General features: G+C 44.2%; 1 protein-coding gene across 3 annotated transcripts in view; it reads right to left on the bottom strand.

Moving 5' to 3' along the window:
- LOC105465224 (adducin 2) overlaps positions 1 to 17,152 on the bottom strand; it is a 111,946-nt gene extending 94,794 nt beyond the window's left edge. The window contains exons 1-2 of one of the 3 annotated variants that reach the window (XM_011713512.3): positions 16,780 to 17,152; positions 9,551 to 9,622 (exon numbers count right to left, since the gene is read on the bottom strand). The gene's annotated coding sequence lies outside the window, so the exon portion shown is untranslated. Of the gene's footprint in view, positions 1 to 9,550; positions 9,623 to 16,498; positions 16,612 to 16,779 lie in introns of those variants that run through there. The other 2 variants (XM_011713511.3, XM_011713514.2) reach the window with 2 other exon arrangements.
- Between the last annotated feature and the right edge of the window lie 4,559 nt (positions 17,153 to 21,711).

Raw genomic sequence — 21,711 nt, forward strand, 5'->3', positions numbered from 1 at the left:
ATAATACCATCTACCTCATAGGGTTATTGTGATGATTAGACTTTAAATATTTATAAATATAAATATATGTCATTAACACCGCCTGATATGTAGGAAGTACTGGATAAATATCAGCTACTACTATTATAATGGAGCCAAGTAGAAAGATTTGGGATATGTTTTGGAGGATTGAGCCAACAGAATTTGCTGATAGAATGAATGAAAAAGTGAAGGAAAGAGAAACCAAAGACAACTCCAAAATCTTTGGCTTGTGCAACTGGGATGATGACATAAGGAAAATGCAGAGAGAAATGGGTTTGAGTAAAGAAATAAAGAGCTCTAACAGGGTCATTTAGGTTTGGTCTGAGATGCCTGTAAGACATGCATGCAGAAATGTCAGGGGAGCACTTAGGTATACAGGTTTTCAGCCTCACTACCCAAAGCAAGATCTGGAGACCAGCAACATTAGCATTGCTGGGAGCCTATTGGAAATGCAAAGTCTCTGGCCCCACTCCAGACAAATAAGACTGGAATCTACATTTGAACAGGATCCCCAGGTGATCAGTGTGCACAGTAAAGTTCCAGAAGCAATGAATTAGAGTTCTGGGGAGATAGGGACTTTGGATTCATCAGCACATAAATGAAGTCTAAAGCCAAGGCCCAAAAGAGCTCACCAGAGAGTGTATAAGGAAGACAAAGTGGCGCAAGGCAAAGCTCTCTCACACTTAGAGGTCTGGTGGAGGAAAAGGAACTGCACAGAAGAAAGGCAAGGGAAAACCAGGAAAGGGTAGTATTCCAGGCCAGATAATCCAAATGTTTCAAGAAGTGGTCAACTGTGTTGAATGCTGCTGACATGTCAAGTAAGATAAGAACAGAGAAGAGGCTATTAGATTTGGCAATATGGAGGTCATCTTCAATGACCTTGACAAGAATAGCCTCAGTGCCATAAGAGGACAAGTATAAACAGTGGGGAACAGGAAGAGATATGGAGCAAAGGCAACTTTTTCAAGGAGAACATAAAGGGAGAAATGGGAGGAGGGAGGAGGGAAGAAAGAGCCTGATGATGCAGAAAAGAGAAAGGCCAATTGCTATGGTGGTGTTTTTGAGATGGCGAGAGGGAAAAAGTCCCAGAGCCCAGAAGGAAAGATGGCCTCTGATAGAAGCAGGGGCCACTCAACCCATAGCAGCATGTCAGGGATGTGTGTCGGGGGCTGGGGGGTGAGAAGATGGGGGAGCTCTGGCCTCACTGTTTGTGTTTCTCAATGAAGTTGGAGGCACCTAGAAAGGTGGGTGGGGTGGAGAGGAAAGGAAATTTAGAGAAAAGAAGAGTGAATTCGTCATTCTGGAAAGTGGGAAAGTAAATGCCTTAGAATTGCCAGGTAGCACAGGATGCTTTTTTGAGATTTTCGGCCATGCATTTGAAAAACCCTACGCTCTCCCACAAAATGCTTCATTCTTCCAACATGTCCTCATATTCTAATGCATAGAGGCATAAATCACAAGAAAGTGCATCTTCCCCATCAATTCTCATTATTCCTGTAAGCATTTTATTACATTAAAGGTCACCATCAGCAGAACAAGGCTAGACAAGGGAGTCATCATAGAGCCACAGCAAGATGATGACACAAAAGGACAGAAGCCTTCTGTCCCCTCCATGAGATTTATGGCTGAAGGGTGAGGCTGGAATTAATGACATGAAAACACAAGATGCCTCAAGGGAGGGAGTTCTTACAATTCACAAGAACTGCTAGGAGATCCCTCCTGAGACAAGTGCTTTGGTAAACAACACCAAGTACTGTTAATTGCCTTTAATTGAGTTTTGAACAAGCCCAAAGTCAATAATCCCTCCTTGGTTACCTTCCTTCCTGCTTGGAAACCAATCGAATTGAACAATCACATAATTCTTCGCAGCACTTCCAAATTCAGCTACATAAAGCCCACTTCTGTGATCCACAAACCAAGAAGCTAAAGTGTGGCTCTCCCCCAGCACACTGTTGCCCCACAGCCCTCTCTTCTACACCCCAGGTACTTAGGGCCTGGGTGCACATCTCCTCGAGCCCTATAGTCACCTCCAACTATTTCCACTCCTTCAAAAACCCCATCACCTTGGAAGCACAGTCTTCCAACTTGACTTCCTGTCACTCCTCCTTGTGACTGACTCTCCTCTACTGCTCTCCCAGCCACTCCCCTCATTCTCCGAGGACTCCAGCTCCTGGCTAACCATCTTCCCCTCCACCACTCTCCTTACTCATTCCTGTTGATGTTGACATCTACACAGTGATCTACCTGACACCCACCATCACATCTTCATGGCCTCCAATGCCACTTATCTCTCCTTCCACCCCAGCCTCAGTCACCCTCTCCCATGGTTGCCGCCACCAAGATCACAACCTTCAATGTGTGGATGTCAACATCCTGCTCTTTGACCATCCCCTTCCAGCTCACCTACTCTGGCACCCCACCTCCTAGCAATTCTCCAACATCTCTGATACCTGCTAATCACTTTTTAATTATCTACCTCCAAACTCTACTTTTCCCATATCTTCTAGTGTAGCTTAAATTAAACCATCCAGCTGTGTAAGTAACCATTCCCCTGCAAAACACCTCTAACTCCTCTGCCCTCTCACCCACCACTGTTTCTGCCTCACAGAGCCCCACCCTTAGTTAAACCCTATGTGACCTTGCCCCTGCCTGCATCTGAGCCATTGACCCTTGCACAAAACTCTGCAGACTGGACTCACTTCAAATTACCCTCTACACCTTTCAAATTTCTTAACATTGCCAAGCAACCTGCCCTTCCCTCAAAGTACAGACTCTTCAACAGGATTATTTCCCACCTTCTCATCTCAAATCTCCCTGACTCCCTCTTCACTCCACTCTCAGCCAAGAATGTGGCCTCAAATGGCATAATGAAAATACCTGCAGTCAGCCAGCACTAGCTCATCCTCTGATCCAGTCTCACGAACCCACCTGAAACAGCTCACTGCTACCTCCCCAAAAGAGCCTCTCTGACCACTCTGGCAAAAGCAGCCTCCTCCCTCATGTTAAAATGAGTTTACCTTCTGCATAATAGGTATCAATGCTTGACACTGTTTGTTTTTATGCTTAGTGTCTGTCTCTACTCACTACAGTGTAAACTCCTGGCTCTTGGCATCCCCAGCACTGCACAGTAACCACACATAGAAGGTGTTCAGTAAACACCTGTTGACTGACTGATGAACTGGGTTGAACCACACACTTACCTACCACTGTGACCAACTACACATCATCTAGTACACCTCCAGCAAATGTAAATGCACATTTTCTTAAACATTTTTTATTTAGCCCTCCCTCCCTCTCCTCATAAAAATGAACAGTGGGGCTGCTATCCAGGTCAAATTTATCTATTTTAAAAAATGTTTACAGCCAGGCGCGGTGGCTGATGCCTGTAATCGGCCTTGGGAGGCCGAGGCGGGCGGATCACAAGGTCAGGAGTTCGAGACCAGCCTGGCCAGCCTCATCTCTACCAAAGATACAAAAAATTAGCTGGGCATGGTGGCACGTGCCTGTAATCTCAGCTACTCAGGAGGTTGAGGCAGGAGAATCGCTTGAACCCACAACTACAGGTTCCAACTGTAACTTTACAACTTGTAACTTCAACAGTTAAGATACACAGCAGGATTCCAAAAACTGTCTTCATGATCATCGCTAAGACTGAAAAATGAGGCAATACTCTCCAAAGAGATGAAAACATAATGGCAATTGAAATGTTGTATGCATTGTAACTCCATATTTACTGCTGAACAAGAGCCTTGGCACCCACAAATCCCTCCTTCTCACCCAGGTGAAAAAAAGCCAGCAGCACCTTCCTCTGTGAGGATCTACTCTGTTAGTTCACTTAGTTACTTCCTTACTTTCCAGGTCTAAGTCAAGTATATACTGGCGACCCTGACCAGTAACCTTCCACAGCACTTGGAAAATAACTGGCACCCAGGTTCCTAAGGAAAGTTTACATCTTCTCTTAGTCCTCATTTTTATCCTAATCCCTTTCAAACTATTAGCCAAACTGTTCTTTCTAATGCCACTTCTAGTTTTCTGAGTCTCTTGAGAAGAAATAACTGAACTTGTTAGAATGGTTTGTAAACTAAAAGTCAATCATCTTTTAGTAGGGAGGAAGCATGTTTTCATCTGTCTGGACCGTTCTAGATGGGAGAAGATACTGGAATTGAGTGGATAAGGACTGCAGCTACTTGAAGGCATTTTTGTAACAAAGAAAAGCAAAGTTCACCAGACTTTGAATATAAATTGTGGCCATACTAATAAGGAAAGAAAAATATATTACCCCACAAGGACAAAGTAAATCAGGTCATAACCAGAGGACAGATTTCAACAAATTTCTGGAAGACAAAAAGCTAGTGGGGGACTGGTGATTAATGTTTGAGGATGAAAGAAACCACACCCTAGATTTCAGGCAGAGGTAACTAAGGCAGGGAGGCAGCCAAGTTGTCTAGCAGAGCCCCAAAGACGTCCTGGACTCTGAGATGGCAAGTACTGTGGAGGGCAGGAAAAAAAAGAGAAAAAGAGGCTGGGCTGGGCATGGTGGCTCATGCCTGTAATCCCAGCACTTTGGGAGGCCAAGGTGGGTGGATCACCTGAGGTCAGGAGTTCGAGACCAGCCTGGCCAACATGGTGAAACTCTGTCTCTACTAAAAATACAAAAATTAGCTGGGCATGGTGGCACATGCCTGTAACCCCAGCTACTTGGGAGACTGAGGTAGGAGAATTGCTTGAACCTGGGAGGTGGAGGTTGCAGTGAGCCGAGATTGCACTGTTGCACTCCAGCCTGGGTAACAAGAGTGAAACTCCGTCTCAGAAAAAAAAAAAAAAAAAAGAAAGAGAAAAGAAAAGAGGCTGAACATGGGGTAAACTGCAGGTCTCCATAAAGAGTAGCAGATCCTGCCCATCCCTTCTCCTCCCCCAACATACAGCGGTCCCCAGCCAGTCACTCAGTTATCTCTTTATCTCAAAATAGCATGCATAAACTGTTCTTGCTGGATTTATTAGCTTCAATCACTAGATGGGTCTTCTTAGAGAAACTGCACACACTGCAGGAGAGAGCTAGAGCCATACTATGATGGTATTGGTGCCCCCAGAGTAAAGCCCATCTCAGGGGGTCACTTACGGGGCCCCAGATAACAATTCATGTGAACTCCTCCCTGGATTGAGACACTGGAGTCCTAAGAAGATGAAATCCTAGGCCAGGCGCGGTGGCTCACGCCTGTAATCCCAGCTTTCAGGGAGGCAGAGGCGGGAGGATAGCTTGAGCCCAGGAGTTCGAGACCTGCCTGGGTAATATAGCGAGACCCCGTTCTCCACAAAAAGGGAAAAAAAAAAAAAAAGACAAAAAAAAAAAAAGAAAGATGAAATCCTAGCACGCTACTTATTGTGCAGTAAACAATATCAACCCAGTCAGACACTGAACACTTTTAAGAGTTTTCAGCTGTTTTAATTACCTTATTGACAAATCATAGAAACCAACCATGGCTAGGGAACAGAATATTTTATCAACTTTGATAGTACAAAAGTAAGTGTACAGCTAGAGAAGGAGGGAGCAGGCAAGGAGATGTGGTGGTAATAGCCTTATTTATGGTGTAGAGAGTCAGGTGACACGATCAACGGTGAATGGAATGGGAAATCTGGTTGTAATGAATGTATTGTCTGGAGTTGCCGGATGTCTAGAAGAGAGGTGAGGAAATGGAGGTGTGGTGCAAGTAAGCTTCAACCTTGAGTTGTTTTTTTTTTTTTTTTCTGTGACAGAGTTTAGCTCTTGTTACCCAGGCTGGAGTGCAACGGCGCGATCTTGGCTCACTGCAAACTCCACTTCCCAGGTTCAAGTGATTCTCCTGCCTCAGCCTCCCAAGCAGCTGGGGTTACAGGCATGCCCCACCACACCTGGCTAATTTTGTACTTTTAGTAGAGACAGGGTTTCACCGTGTTGGTCAGGCTGATCTTGAATTCCTGACCTCAAGTGATCCACCTGCCTCGGCCTCCCGAAGTGCTGGGATTACAAGCATAAGCCACCGCGCCTGGCCGATTCAACCTTAATATTTATGGCAGAAAGTCACTAGACAACGATCACAGTTGATACATTCAGAAACAGCAGTACATGCATATTATTTTGAGATACAGAGATATCTACAGCAGAACAAAAAAGCACAGCTAAAACTGGTTTGCCTGTGGATAAGGGATTTGGGGCGGGATTTGGGCAGGGATTGTTGCCTTTTATTAGAAGGCCTTCAGTCCTATTTGATTCATTAAGTATGAACAAGTGTTGCCTTAAAAACTAAAAGTTTGGGGACAGGAGAAGAATAAAGAAAAATAGTGGTATATTTTATGAAATAAGAGAGAGGAAGTCTCACACACAGTATGGTAGGAAAGAGTGTGGAACGGTTAAGCTGGATACTGCATAACTATGGTAACAGATGTAGCTAATTTAAGACACAAATGAGGGTGTTGGAAAGATCTAAGAGAAATATGGTGTTAAGAGGGAAGGAGAATAAATTCTAAAAAAAGGGATGCTGAGATAATCAGTATGGATGCTATGCCATCTGACATCAGGAAAGGAGGAAAGAACCGAATCCGCCCTCACTTTTCCTGTCTTTTCACAGTAGATTTTTCAAAGTAAACCCCTAGATATTCTTATGGGGACTCCATGCCGAGTAAAGAAAGCAAACAAGATAAAATTCATACTCAATAAAATAACACAGGCAGAAAATCACGTCCATTGTTAAATGAAATTGTGTTTCATAAAGCCTCCATGCATTTCAAAGTTTAATAACTTCATTTGTTCTTTGAGAAAAACAATTTAAAAATAACATTCAAATGCCCTTGTATTGATTTTGCCTTCAATAAAATGATTCACAATCAAGCACAAACATTTAACAACCCTTTCAAAATTCCACAGAAAATTACCAAAGGAATGTAAAAATAGGAACAAATCTCCATCACTTTTGGTTACCAGGGAGGCTGCCATCCATGCGGCAGGAACTGTGAGGGATCGACATCTTTATAACACTGGTTCTTCCCATCCGGGAACATGACATTCTATTTCTTGAGTAAATATTGGTAATGCATATTTTCTGTGGAAATAGTCCATTTCATCAAGATTTTCACAGATGTTGGGATGCAATAATGCACAGTGTTCTTGAGATTTCACATCTTTTCTCCATGCTCTTCCATATGTCATTTCTAGCTTTGTGAATGTTTTTTGCCTTTTCATCTTAATTAGGCTTTCTGGAAGTTTGTCTATTTTATTGGCTTTCTAAAAGAACTAACTGGCTAGATAAAAGGTGGGGAGAGGGCATATAAGGAGGTAGAAAGAGTTGCTTTTGGAAGGGTTGGGAGGGTGGGAAAGCATGTTCAGAAAGATGGAATGGTTCAGCCTACCTAGGGGGTAGAGCATAAAGGAAGAAGAAGAAAAGCAGTTGAGGCAGGTAAGGAGTTTGGGCTTTATCCAGAAGGTAGAGAAATGATGAGATTAGATTTTTGTTTTAAAGAGATCATCTATGCAACACAGTGAGACCTCATCTCTACTAGATATAAAAAAAAATTAGCCAGGCATGTTGGCATACACTGTAGTCCCAGCTGCTTGGGAAGTTGAGATGGGAGGATTGCTTGAGCCCAGGAGGTCAAGGCTGCAGTGAGCCGTGACCGCACTGCTGCACTCCAGCCTGAGCAACAGAGCAAGACCCTGTCTCAAAAAAAAAAAAAAAAGATAAACTATGGATGGAGGAAGACTGGACTGGAAGCAGGGAAGAAGGTGGGGGGACTCTAAAGTAATCCAGGGTTTCAGCCAGGAGCAGTGTGTTCATATGAAACAGAAACCCAAGCAAAGTAGCCCAGGCAGAATGGAAGGCAACATCGACATGGAAACCAAAGTCTAGCCTGGACTCATGGAAACTACTAGAATTGTAATCAATTCAGGGAGCCATGGGGATGGGGTGAAGGATGTCAAATGGTCCTTAGAGCTGCTACTGATAGAAGCCACAGGGATTTACTACTTGGCCTAGTAAGTTTTTTGAAGCCACTTCAAGACAGGAAAAAAGGCACAGATAAACATTCCTGATATTAAATGGAGCAGAGAAATTTGTTTTCAGGTACCTAGATCCTAAGCTCTCTGGCCTCCAGATTCTGCCCTGGAAGCTTGCAGGATGAGGCCCTATACATTACGGGTATTTACTGCTGGGTGGAGTAGCATTTATTTACGTAATTTTGTATCTTCATTTTTAGCTGCATCTGGTGAAGTGATCAGAATCAACCTTGATTGAAGCTGGATATATTATATCCCCACTTTACTGGGAGCTCCCTCAGCACATGTCTGAGGAACTGAGGGTGCTATGGTTTGGATATTTGATCCCTCCAAAGCTCATGTTGAAGGAGGGGGTGCCTCTTGGGAGGTGTTTGGGTCACGGTGGTGGATCCCTCATGAATGGCTTGGAGCCATTCTTGCAGTAGTGAGTGAGATCTCACTCTTTTCATTCCCATGACAGCTGGTTGTTAGGAAGAGCCTGGCATCTCCCTCCCCTCTCTCTTGCTTCCTCTCTTGCCATGTGATCTCTGCACACACCAGCTCCCCTTTGCTTTCTGTCAGGAGTGGAAGCAGCCTGAGGCTTCCACAAGCTGCCCAGTCTTCCAGCCAGTAGAATCATGAGCCAAGTAAACCTTTTCTCTATAAATTACCTAGCCTTGGATATGCCTTCATAGCAACACAGGCAGACTAAGATGGGGGTCTGCCACTCAAGGTGGCAGTGCTGATAGATTTCCCAGGGCCCTTGGATTTATATCCCTCATCCCCACCCCACTAACCATACCACAGCCCACCTAGCCCTGTTGCATTAAGCCTGGGGATACTAGCACTCAGCTGAGAGGACATCACTGCTTCTTCCCAGGAAAGCCCCTTGATGCTCATGGGCTGGTTGATATTGGCTGGCACCATCTGTACTCTAACTTTTACAGAGTCCTTAAAGAATCTAGGCCCAGTGTTTGTTCTCTTCTCTAAAACTCAAATCGATGTTTTCCTTACTATATTTGTCTTTGTTCATTTTGAAGAAAAGGAAGGCAAATATTTAGGCCAATGGTGCCATCTTGAAACCTACATATGTGTGTTTATAACCCTGTACCTGCAACTCGGACCTTGGGTCCCAGCCCTGACACATGCATACATCTGCCTCTCTACTGGCCATCCCCACCTCAAACTCATCTTGTCTAAAACTGACCACTGTCTTGCACAAACCACTTCCTTCTTGGCTGTGCTGGATTCCCCAATAATCAGACAAAGTGAGTCTTAGAGCACCAAGCAAAGCAGGGCTCCAAATACTCTTGGAATAAATTTGATCTATATTTTTTGAAGCATCAAAGTAGTCACCATGGAGATGTTATAACAATGAATAAGATACAAATGGTACAATTCTAATTTTTTAAAGTTTCTGAGAAACAAGTCTGATGTACTTTGTTTGAGGATACAAATTTAGATTATAAAATTATAAAAAGAAAGCAAGAAAATGGTCACCATAAAAGGAAGGTGAGTGGTTACCTCCAGGGGGAAGCAGGGTGTGGTCCGAGGGTACACTGGGCTCCGGGAGCTGGCTGTGTCCTGCTTCTCGACCTGCATGGTGGTCACACAGGCATTCACTTTATATTTTGCTAAACTGCACATTTGTTTCATGTCGTTTCTTATATCTGTTATGTTTTATATATTTTAAGGTTTTTTAAAATAAAGTAGTCACTACAAGGGAAAGAAACAAAACTTCCGTGGGCTTTCATACAGTTATTTTGATGAAGTTGGCAACAAACTTATCTTCCATCATACAAAATGCCAGAAGACAAAAGAAGAATATTTGGAGTTTTTAGGTTAAAAGATTATGATGAAGAAGTGTATGCCCAAAAGGATGATGTTACCGTGAGAGGGCAACATAAAGAAGTTAGAGGGCAAGCAAGAACTACTGGAACATACTACCTTTCCTGAAAAAGATTCCAGCTAATCAAGGAATAAGTGAAAATGAAGATTGAGCATAGGAAATGGACTGAGTGTTGTAACCTATATAACTCTCAGTCTAGATAGCAGCTGTTAGTATGGTTAGGAAACATAATATAAATGTCAAAAATAATTCTGGAAAGCAAAAGCATGCACTGCTTTTTTTTTTTTAAGAAAATAATCTGGATCTAAAAGCCAAATTTTTTTTTTTTGAAACGAAGTCTCTCGCTCTGTCGCCCAGGCTGGATGGAGTGCAGTGGCGCGATTCCGGCTCACTGCAAGCTCCGCCTCCTGGGTTCTCGCCATACACCTGCCTCAGCCTCAGACGAGTAGCTGGGACTATAGGCACCCGCCTCCACGCCCGGCTAATGTTTTGTATTTTTAGTAGAGACGGGGTTTCACCGCGTTAGCCAAGATTATCTCGATCTCCTGACCTCGTGATCCACCCATCTCAGCCTCCCCAAGTGCTGGGATTACAGGCGTAAGCCACCACACCTGGCAAGCCAAAATGTTTTTAAGGCAAAAAGTTAGTGGCAATAGATGGGCAACAAAAAAGAAATTAAAGCTGGGCATGGTGGCTTACACCTGTAATCCCAGTACTCTGGGAGGCCTAGGCGGGTGGATCACCTGAGATCAGGAGTTTGAGACCAGCCTGGCCAACGTGGTGAAACCCAGTCTCTACTAAAAATACAAAATTAGCCGGGCATGGTCTGGTGCCTGTAATCCCAGCTACTTGGGAGGCTGAGGCATGAGAATCACTTGAACCCAGGAGACAGAGGTTGCAGTGAGATAAGATCGTACCACTGAACTCCAGCCTGGGTGACAGAAAAAAAGAAGGAAGGAATTAAAGTATACTAAATCTCTCATTATTTATGACAGAACAAATAGACACAACTATATTTTTTAATGTTAATGAAGACAAGTAGAAAAAATGGGCAGACAATTTCCCTTTTATCTAAAGAACAAGGGACTCTTACACTACATTTAAGTTAAGAAACGGGATGGGAAAATAGCTTGGAATTTTTTTAATGTAAAATAAAATTTTAGAAGATCTGTGACTGTATCACATACAATAAATGTAAATTCAGTCACAATTGGATTAAACATCCAATTATGATGCTTAAAATAGACAAAAATCAAAATGACATAAAAGAAAAAAGCTTAAGAAGAAAGAGAATGAGCATCACGCCAGGGAAATGAAAACAGAAAGAAGGCAGGACCAGATTTCTTATCACACAGTAAAATTTAAGACAAAAATGAAAATACAACGAGACAAAGAAGGTCTGGAAATACGGAAGATTCACCCCACAATGGAGAGTCAAGAGTCACAACGTCTGTGTCACAGAGGATAACCAGTCATCCCCATTTGCCTGGCACTGTCCTAGCTTCAGCACTGAAAACCCCTCATCCCAGAAAACCCATCAGTCCTAGGCAATCAGGGCCCTAAGTAATACAGCATCAAATGTAACTATGTAAAAACACATAAAATATACACGAATACATATCTATAGCATATAATTACATAATTATATATCAAATAAATATATAAATATAACTGTATATAATATATATGGATTTAAAGGTGTAGGGATATGCTAAAGGACATAGCAAAAGGAAAGCGGTCAAAAATATCATTTTCTTTTTTTTTTTTTTTTTTTTTTTTGGAGATGGAGTTTCACTCTTGTTGCCGTGATCTCGGCTCACTGCAACCTCCACCTCCTGGGTTCAAGCAATTCTCCTGCCTCAGCCTCTAGAGTAGCTGGGATTACAGGCGCCCGCCACCACACCCAGCTAATTTTTGTATTTTTAGTAGAAACGGGGTTTCACAATGTTGGCCAGGCTGGTCTGGAACTCCTGACCTCAGGTGATCCACCCTGCCTCGGCCTCCCAAAGTGCTGGGATTATAGGCGTAAGCCACCGCACCCAGCCAAAAATATCATTTGAGACTAACATCTTTTGTATTCTTTGACAGATTACTTAGGTACAAAGAAAAGTTTAAAATAAATTTGAATAATATAATCAATAAATTTGTTTAAATCTATACAACTGAAGTTTAGCCTCCACAGAGGATATACTTTCTCTTCATCTCTTTCAGTAACATTGGCAAAGCTTTCCTATGTAGTTTATCTTGGAAGACAGACCAGGATGAAATCTTTACTAGAAGCTTGCCATTCCATGAGTGCTCTTCGAGTTTGGAAGATTTAGTGGTGGTTGTCATTGAAGACAGGCAGTTTTTTGTATTACTGCTTTAAAATTCTTTCAGGCTAAAACTGTAGCAGCCAAGGTATATGGAGTCAAATATTGTGGCTGCAATCTCTTCTAAAGATTCAAATTCTATTCCAAGAATCTATGTGTGTCCCTGTACATAGTTCAAAATGCTTAAACTATATAAAAATCCCTTTTGGAGGAAAAAATTTCTCATAGACCTCGTGGTTGACCTAAGTCACTTTTATTAAAATGTAACTTAAATATGTATACTCATAAATACCAGTTCTAAGCACCTATGCTTTACAGCTTTATATTATTAAAATGCCAAAACAATATATAAACACAACCATCAACCTTAAAATATCAAATTAATAAAATTAATTTATTGCAATAGGTAAGTCTTTCACATGTAACAACTCATTCTTATAATATCGCCATGCAATCAATGCCATATATTTATTCCTATATTATCATAAGAAACTGAGCAGCAGAGAGGTTGAGTAACTTGCCTAAAGTCTCACAGCTAGTAAGTAGAAAAATAATTTTTGAAGTCAGACAGTCTGCTATCACTCAACCATCAGAACAAATTACCCATCTCATTTTCTTTTCTTTTTTTTTTTTTTTTTTTTTTTTGAGATGGAGTCTCGCTCTGTTGCCCAGGCTGGAGTGCAGTGGCGTGATCTCGGCTCACTGCAACCTCTGCCTCCAGGGTTCAAGTGATTCTCCTGCCTCAGCCTCCTGAGTAGCTGAGATTACAGTTGCCCACCACCATGCCCAGCTAATTTTTGTATTTTTAGTAGAGACGGGGTTTCACTATGTTGGTCAGCCTGGTCTCGAACTCCTGACCTCAGGTGATCCACCTGCCTCAGCCTCCCAAAGTGCTGGAATTACAGGCGTGAGCCACAGTGCCCGGCCCCGTCTCATTTTCTTAGATGTAATGTACCTATTGGAGAGTTACTAAATATGCATTAAATGAAGATCTAATTCAAATATTGTTAAAATCCACAACAGCTACTTTTCTGTTGTGTTTTTACTACATCTGCTGCTAATAAATTGCTGCACACTTGATCCACACACAGGTAGAACTGGCATGAGATCTTCAATCCCTGCCAATAGAGCAGTGGTCGCCAGGAGCTGTTCTTTTGGAGTTGGCAAGCTGTGTGTGCCCTGTGTAGACTCACTCTCTCCACTATTCAAACTCCCCTTCCCTTCCCATGGGCTGTGGCTGGAGCCATCAGTCCTGTCCATGGCTCAAATGGAAAGATACAAAGGCAAACACAGACTCCAGCATCGGTTTCAGCCTTGCCATCAAGATGATCCAAAACACGTTTTTATTGCTAATTATTTATGATTAGCACTGGAATATGCCAGGCATGGTGGCTCCTGCCTGTAGTCACAGCTACTCAGGAGGGAGAGGTGGGAGGACCACTTGAGCCCAGGAGGTCCAGGCTGCAGTGAACTATGATCATGCCACTGCATTCCAGCCTGGGCAACAGAGCAAGATCCCTACTCAAACAGTCTGGGTGACAGAGCGAGACTCTGCAAAAACAAAGATTATCACTGGAATAAAACCACTAATGTCAGAGAATACACAGAGCCTTCAAGATATCTTCAGAACCCCAGGGGGCTGAGAGACCTGTGGCCTGGTATCATTAGCTCACGCTGAGGGCCCCTGTAAAAAACAACCCTGTGAAATTTGTCCTTGTGTCTGACGAGGAGGTGATTGAAGGCATCATTTCAAACACTATGTCATATTAGGAAAAAGTTCCTTTCTGGTCTGGGAATCAAGAACTGTCGGCTGGGCAAAGTGGCTCACACCTGTAATCCCAGCACTCCGGTAGGCAGAAGCAGGTGGATCACTTGAGGCCAAGAGTTTGAGACCAGCCTGGCCAACATGGTGAAACCCTGTCTCTACTAAAAATACAAAAATTAGCCGGGTGTGGTGGCATGCTATTTGGGAGGCTGAGGCATGAGAATCACTCGAACCCAGGAGGTGGATGTTGCAGTGAGCTGAGATCATGCCACTGCACTCCAGCCTGGGCGACAGAGTGAGATTGTGTCTCAAAAAAATACAAAACGTAAAAAATAAAAAAATAATTGTTGTGTTTTTATGTTCTGGCCATATATTATTTTGTGTTTTGTGTTTTTCCCACACAGCTGTTATCACAATTTGTAATTATATATTCATCTGAGAGATTTCTTGACGAATGTCCATTTCTTACATTTGTCTTTAAGTGCCCATCAGGGCAGAGACCACGTCTATCTGCTTTATCCCTTTGTTCCCAGTACGTCTCACAGCACCCGGCACGTAGTAAGTCCTCACTGAATGTTTGTTGTGTGAAGTGTGTGAATGAGTTTAACAAATGAATAAAACATATAAGCCATGGGTTCATCAATTTCTTTTTTCCTTATGCTGCAAGAAAGTTTAGAGCTGGATTTGTTTCCTGCCTGTAGCCATTGTAGAAGGTATCATGCTCATGTTTTTGTATAAGCCTCATGCTTAAGACCATTTTATGACTCCACCCTTAGTGTCCTTTTTTCTTTCCCAACTACTTCCAAGTTAGGCTGCCTTGCCATATTTACGAATCCCTGTAAACTATCTTAAATCCCTTGTGGAACAGGTGGTAATAAATAAATATATCTGCTAGTCTTTTTTATATGTATTTAAAATCTTAACACTAAACCCGCTGCCAGCAAACACATTTGCTCATCTGTTAACCTTAAGAATAGCTGAGATCTGCTAATTCCAGCACTATACTAATATTTAAAACAAATTCAACCCAAGCCTAGAAACCACAGCATATCATGTCAGGCATTGTTGTACGTTGTGTATGTGACAAGCATGTTTCTAATAAGGCTACTTTCTTGTGGACAAGAAAGAACATAGGGCTTACTACAAAATTCTTATGGATTTTGGATCAAAGAATAATTCATCTTTAGTGGTTTTTCAAAATGTGTTGACATCATACTAATAATGAAAACTTTGCTTTTACTTGTGCCCTATGCACGGAGGAGTGGGGGAGGAGGTCTGGGCAAGATCCTGATCTATAGGAGAAAAGTCTCTACAAAGAAAAGTTTGATCACCTTACACAATTAAAGTAGAACATTATAAAGTAAAAATATTAAATGGTCTAAACCCCCCTTTTAAGTCTCTAACATATATTATTCATATGCTAATGGAGATATTATTTGCAAGTCTGAAACGTCATAGTTCTCGTCTTTGGTCAGATTCATTTAAAGCACTTAAAATGCTGCCTTGCTATTTTTCTCTTAAAAAAACAGAACATAATTTTCTAATCCCATTAATGAGAACACCCCTCACTGAACAAGTTAAACATCTCAGGAATCCCAGCTAGACCCACAAACTAGAAGTGAAAGCAGTTGCTTGCACCCTATCCAATCCCTTTGCTTCCGCCAGGATGCCAGACCAACCACTCCTTTTGGGTTACTCAGAAAGCACGAAATGTGCATTTAGGAAACTGAGATTCGATTTCTATTATCGATAAAGCTCATGTGAGTCCGTTGAATCTTGGACGACAAACGGCAAGAGGGAAGAGTGGGTGTAAGGAAACAGATGGGTAATAACCGTGTGTCAGAGATAAATGACAGTTTTTAAAAGAATTTTATAGGGTGTGGGCTGGAGCTTGCTTTTTTGTTTTCTATTTCTGTTTCCTATTCTCTATTTTTATTTTTGGGCAGGAGATGGAGATTAGGGGTGAGAAAAGGAAGGAAGAGAAAAGGCAAGACAATAGGCCAGACCCGAGAGCCTGATCTGCATCCTAAAGCAGTCTGCCCCTCCCTCCCTTCCCCCCAACACCAGGTAGGCTGTGGTGTGATTTCAAAACAAGCAGACGCCGACTCCCGCCTCTAGGACCGGGATGGCCTCCGCCCCGGCCACAGAAAGGGAGGGAAGGCAGGGAGAGGAGAGGGAAGATGGAAGAGGGGAACAGACTGGCAAGATCCCCTCGGGGACAGTGGGGGTTTTTTCCCTCCAAAGTGGTGGAGCCGCATAAAATCCAAACCCACGAGGCCCGCTCACGTGCCGGTTGCCCCGATCTCAATGTGGGCGGCTGCCGACGCCGCACCTGCTCGGCCCGCCAATGCGGCTGAGCGCCGCGCCGCCGGCGATCGCGAGGCCCCGGGGGACGCGCCCAGCCCCGCCAAGCCCGCCCCGCACGGCTCTCCCGGAGGGCGGCGGCCGAGCGGGAAGGAAAGAGAGGGGAGAGGAGGGGCGGCCCCGCCCGGCTAGGCGAGGCAAGGCTCGCCGCCGCTCCATTCGGACCCAAAAGAAAGCCCCACCTGTCAGGCGTTACGCTCCAGGCGAGGGTCCCACCATCCCCAAGCAGGGGCCAGTGCTTGCAGCCCCGATTTCCTAGGAGCCTCCGATGCTACATCATCACCAGAAACCTTTAGGCGCAAAACACACTGGCGCCGGCCAGGGCTGCAGCACCGACGCGCTCGGCAACAGAGCGCCCCACCTGGGCCGAGCGGCTCCCGCCCGGCCGAGGGATGCCAGGGTCTCCGCGCCAGGACACCAGCGACCCCAGGCAGCCCACCAAGCCCACTCCCCAGACCCTTACCTCCTGAGTGGCATCTTAGCTCTCTCCGGTCGGCCACTGCGGGTTGGTTTTGTTATTTTATGGGTTTGGGGGCGGGGGGGGGGCGCTTAAAAAATCCACCCAGCTAATTTGCAGAGCAGCGTTTTCTGCCCATGCTGCAGCCCGCGCTCGTCAGAGCTGCTGGGAGATTACCCAGCAGTGCAGCGGCTCCGCGGCGGCGGGGATGACTGGCCACGGACGCCGCAGTTCCTTGACAAAAGGCTCGGGTTCCCGCTAGTTCCTCACAGCCCTGCCGTCAGAATTAAAGCCATTTCCCGCACGAGGCTGGGAGGAAATGAGAGCTCTCCCGGCCCTGCGCGCTGACAAAAGGCCGCTGCGCGGTGCCCACAGCGCCCCCTCCAGCGGGCCGAGCCGGCCGCCCGAGGGCCGCGGTGCTGCAGTGCCCCCGCCCGCAGCGCCCCCCACCGTCCCGCAGCGGCCCCGCCCCGCAGCGCCCCCCTCCGCCCGGCAGCGCCCCCTCGCCGCAGCGCCGCCGCAGACCCCCCTAGCCAGGCTTCCAGCCTCCTTCCACCCCGGCCCCACACCACTTACTGCCCGGGATGGCCAGAGCTCAGCAGGGGAGTCTGTTACTAGGGAGAAAATCTGAAACAGAGCTCCCTTGGGGGAATGTATCCTCCCTGGAAGGGAGAAAGCAAAAGTCTTACACTTGGAATATTTCTTTTCGTCTGGAAAGGACAACTAGCCTTCGGAAGATAATTCTGTTAGTGATTTTAATAGCAATTATTTGACTGAATTCCAAACCAAAATTCTCTCTGTCCTGATTCTCACTTCCTTTTCAACTAGGACAAAATTTTTGTTGTGGCCCTGCCCTTGGGGGCTGTGGACCCAACGCTCTCCAACTCTCACTACATTCTCCTCCCACTCCTTTCCTTCCTCAGGTCTCCGGCCCCAGAAGGAACAGGTGTGTAGTGAGTGGGGAACTGATAGGGAACCAGAATACTTCGGTTGCCGTCTTAGAGCTGCTCTTAATCAGCTGTGTGACCTTAATCAACCCACTTAACCTCTCTGGGCCTCGTCGTCTTCCTCTGTAAAATGACAGTGTACCTAAGGCACCTCGCATTTCCAATACTTTCAAGGCCTGGCCCTCAGAGAGTAGGGGTATTAAGAGGTAGCTCTGGACTTTTCATCCCCATAATCTCCACCAGTTCCCAAAACTCCCCTCAATCAACATCCTCTCCAAGGGCTTTTGAAAATGTGCTTGTGAAAACGTACAGCTTCCAGAAAAGCCTCTGGCCACTGATCCAAAACCTAATCATGGCCCCTCTGCCCTTCCAGGTTCTGGGGCACCACAGCCCTCAGACACCCTCACAAAAGTCACTGGCCCCCATCACAGTGCTGCTGTGGAACCAGAATCTCTGGAGGTAGGCTCAGGATTTGGTAATTTTAACAAGCAACCCTAGTGATTCCTTTGCATACTAACACTTCAGAAACACCACTCTGAGAGATACTACTGATTTAGAAAAGAAAATGCCCATGACAACCCTAGAACTTCTGTTTCAGATGCCAGGATAAACTTGTCTTTCTGCTCCAGCCCCTCTTCCCTTACAAGAAACACACATGCACACCTGGTCCCTGCACCCTCCTTCCATACTCAGAGCTTCTCACTCATTCTCATTCAGAATCACTGATGCCACAAGCCTTCTCCCCATTCTCCTGTCAAAACCTGCTAGAAGAATTGTAACAAGCTCAGCCACACAAGATGAAACCCCTTCCCCTCCTCACCCCAGGACCTAGGTCTGTCTGGTCAAGGAAGCCAGGAAGTGTTATGTTTATTGAGACATTCCTGGCAGCCATAGCTCTTTTGGTGCCAATGGGTGATGAGATCTGAGAAACAGGGAACCCCTTCTCCAGAGCTCAGAAGTCACAGGTAAGGTGGGCTCTATATCTTAATAGATAATACATATCTTAATAGAACCCCCAAAGAGAATGGAGAATTTTTGTTAGAAATAGCAGGTTTCATAAGTCACCCCAGTCATTTCCATCCCTCCAAATTTCTCTTCCTAGTGTGTTATTTTGTTTTCTCACACGAATCCTAGCAAACCCTTGTTGGTTCCTGGCACTGTTCTGAGGGCTTTACATGCATTTTCACATAATCCTTACAAAACCTCTGTGAGGGCGGTACTATTATCATCCCCATTTTATAGATGAAGAGACTGAGGCCCAGAGATGTTAAGTCGCTTGCCCTAGGTCACACAGCTAATAGGTGACTGAGCAAGGAATCAAACTCAAGTGCTGTGACTCCAGAGTTTGTGGGCCCTAAACACTACACTGCATGGCCTCCCAGAGGGGACAAGAAAAGAAACTTTTTTTTCTTTTGAAACAGAGTCTCATTCTGTCACCCAGGCTGGAGTGCAGTGGCACAATCTCGGCTCACTGCAACCTCCTCTCCGTAGGTTCAAGCGATTCTCCTGCCTCAGCCTCCCGAGTAGCCAGGATTATAGGCATGCACCACCACACCCAGCTGATTTCTGTATTTTTAGTAGAGATGGGTTTTCACCATGTTGGCCAGGCTGATCTGGAACTCCTGACCTCAGGTGATCTGCCCGTCTCGGCCTCCCAAAGTGCTGGGATTACAGGCATGAGCCACCACGCCAGGCCGAAAATAAACTGCCTTGTATTTATATATATATATATCATATATATACATATATGTATGTATATATGACATACATATATGTATGTGTGTATAGATGTATGTATATATTATGTATAATATATGACATATACACAATATATGTATATATTATATATGACATATACACAATATATGTATATATTACATATGACATATATACAATATATGTATATATTACATATGACATATATACAATATATGTATATATTACATATGACATGTACAATATATGTATATATTATATATGACATGTACAATATAGGTATATATTATATATGACATATACACAATATAGGTATGTATTATATGACATATACACTGTATAGGTATATATTATATATGAAATATACACTATATAGGTATATATTATGTATGACATACACTATATATGTGTATATTATATATGACATATACACTATACATGTATGTTATATATTATATATACACAATATATATTATATATTACATATATTTATATATATATGTCTGGCATCTCCCAGGGTCCATCTGATACTGCATACTGAGAAAGTGGTGCCATCCTGGGACTTCGGAATTGTCCAAATGTCAGACAGGAAATAAGACTTCATTAATTCCCACATTCATAGCCTATAAGAAATTTTAATTGAAGTTCCAGAAATTCTCAATTTCAAATTCACTTCAAAATCCAAGAAAAGGAATCACAACTGTAATTGGCTCCAACTCTCACTGGAAGACCACGAGACTTCAGAGCTTCCACTGCAACAAGCCCAAGATGCCTGGCCCTTAACGGGGGCCAGAAAAACATGAGACCCCCATGTCAGACCCAGGAAAATCACAGCTGGCTAACCTTCCATGGCCAGATAGTTTAAAATTAGACTTTCTGACTGATTTGCAGTAAAATTTCTCATCTTCCAAGTCTTCTGACAAAAATGTAGAATAACTAGTAGACAGAGAAGCTGGCAGTGCAACAGACACTGGCAGTGCCCCAGTGAGCCCTACCTCTTGGTATCCATGCCCTGTGTATTACCCTCTCCTTAGGTGCTGGCACGACTGTGGCTCACTTCTAACCAACAGGATAAGCCAAAGGTAATGGGATGTTCACTTCTGTGATTATATCACATAAGATTCGTCTTGCTAGCAGACTGCCTCAGTTGGCTTCTTGACCTGCATGCTTTCATTAGTAGCCATGTTTGGAAGATCTACATGGCAAGGAACTGAGGGTGACATCCAGCCAATAGCCAGCTGGAAACTGAGACCCTCAGTCCAAAAAAGTCCTAGAGGAAATGAATTCCACTAACCATCACATAAGTTTAGAGGCAGATCCTTCCCCAGTTAAGCCTTCCACTGAGAACCCAGCCCTGCTAACACCCTGATTTCTGCCTTGTGAGAGACACTGAAGCAGAGGACTCAGTTAAGTAAAACCAGACTCAACTCCTGGCCACAGAAACCATGAGATAATAAATGTGTTGTTTTAAGTTGCTTGGTTTGCATTAATTTGTTACACAGCAATAGATAACTAATACGGGAGCTTAGCACTCTATAGGCCCAGGCATGCTTATCAGTGACCTTTTCTAGGGCATGCTGGAAATACTGGAGAAATTAACACCCCTGGGATCAGCCCTCAACCAATGACCATTAGGAGTTTGTGGATAAACAGCCTGGCTCACTCATCCCTGAGAGTTGGGAGAATACCTCAATGGTCTCCATTGTCTCCCAGAGAGCCTCAGCAGGATTGAGCCCCAGCTGCCCACAACAGCAACTTACCTGCTCACTCATGCATCTTTTGTGGACTTTTCTTCCCTATATCACTTTCCCACTCCCTTTCAGGTGCTTCCCGGGCTTGCTTCCCAACTTACACTCAAATCGTAATCTACTTTTAGGGGAACCCACTTTAAGATGGGGCAGGGGAGGGAAGATAGTGCTTTCAAAGGAAGACCACTGATAAATCGTAAGTCTAGATGTTCTGAAGATACCCAATAAATGAAAGTTCACCTCTATGGCTGATGCTGCTCTGGAAAGAGAACTGAATTGGAAGTCCAGGGCCTGGGGCTCCAATCTCAGTCCCAGGGAGCATGTGGACTTAGGAAAGACCCTGACCCCTTATTCTCCCTTACCCAGCTATAAAGTGAGGGTAACAGCACTTGCCCTCTGTTATGGGCTGAATCGCATCCCCCTCAAATTTATGTGTTGAAGCCCTAACCCCCAGTGCTTCACAATGTGACTGGATTTGGAGCTAAGTCCTTTAAAAAAGTAATTAAGGTAAAATGATGTCATATGTG

This window comes from Macaca nemestrina, chromosome 13 (assembly GCF_043159975.1).
Source record: "Macaca nemestrina isolate mMacNem1 chromosome 13, mMacNem.hap1, whole genome shotgun sequence".
Classification (NCBI taxonomy): domain Eukaryota; kingdom Metazoa; phylum Chordata; class Mammalia; order Primates; family Cercopithecidae; genus Macaca; species Macaca nemestrina.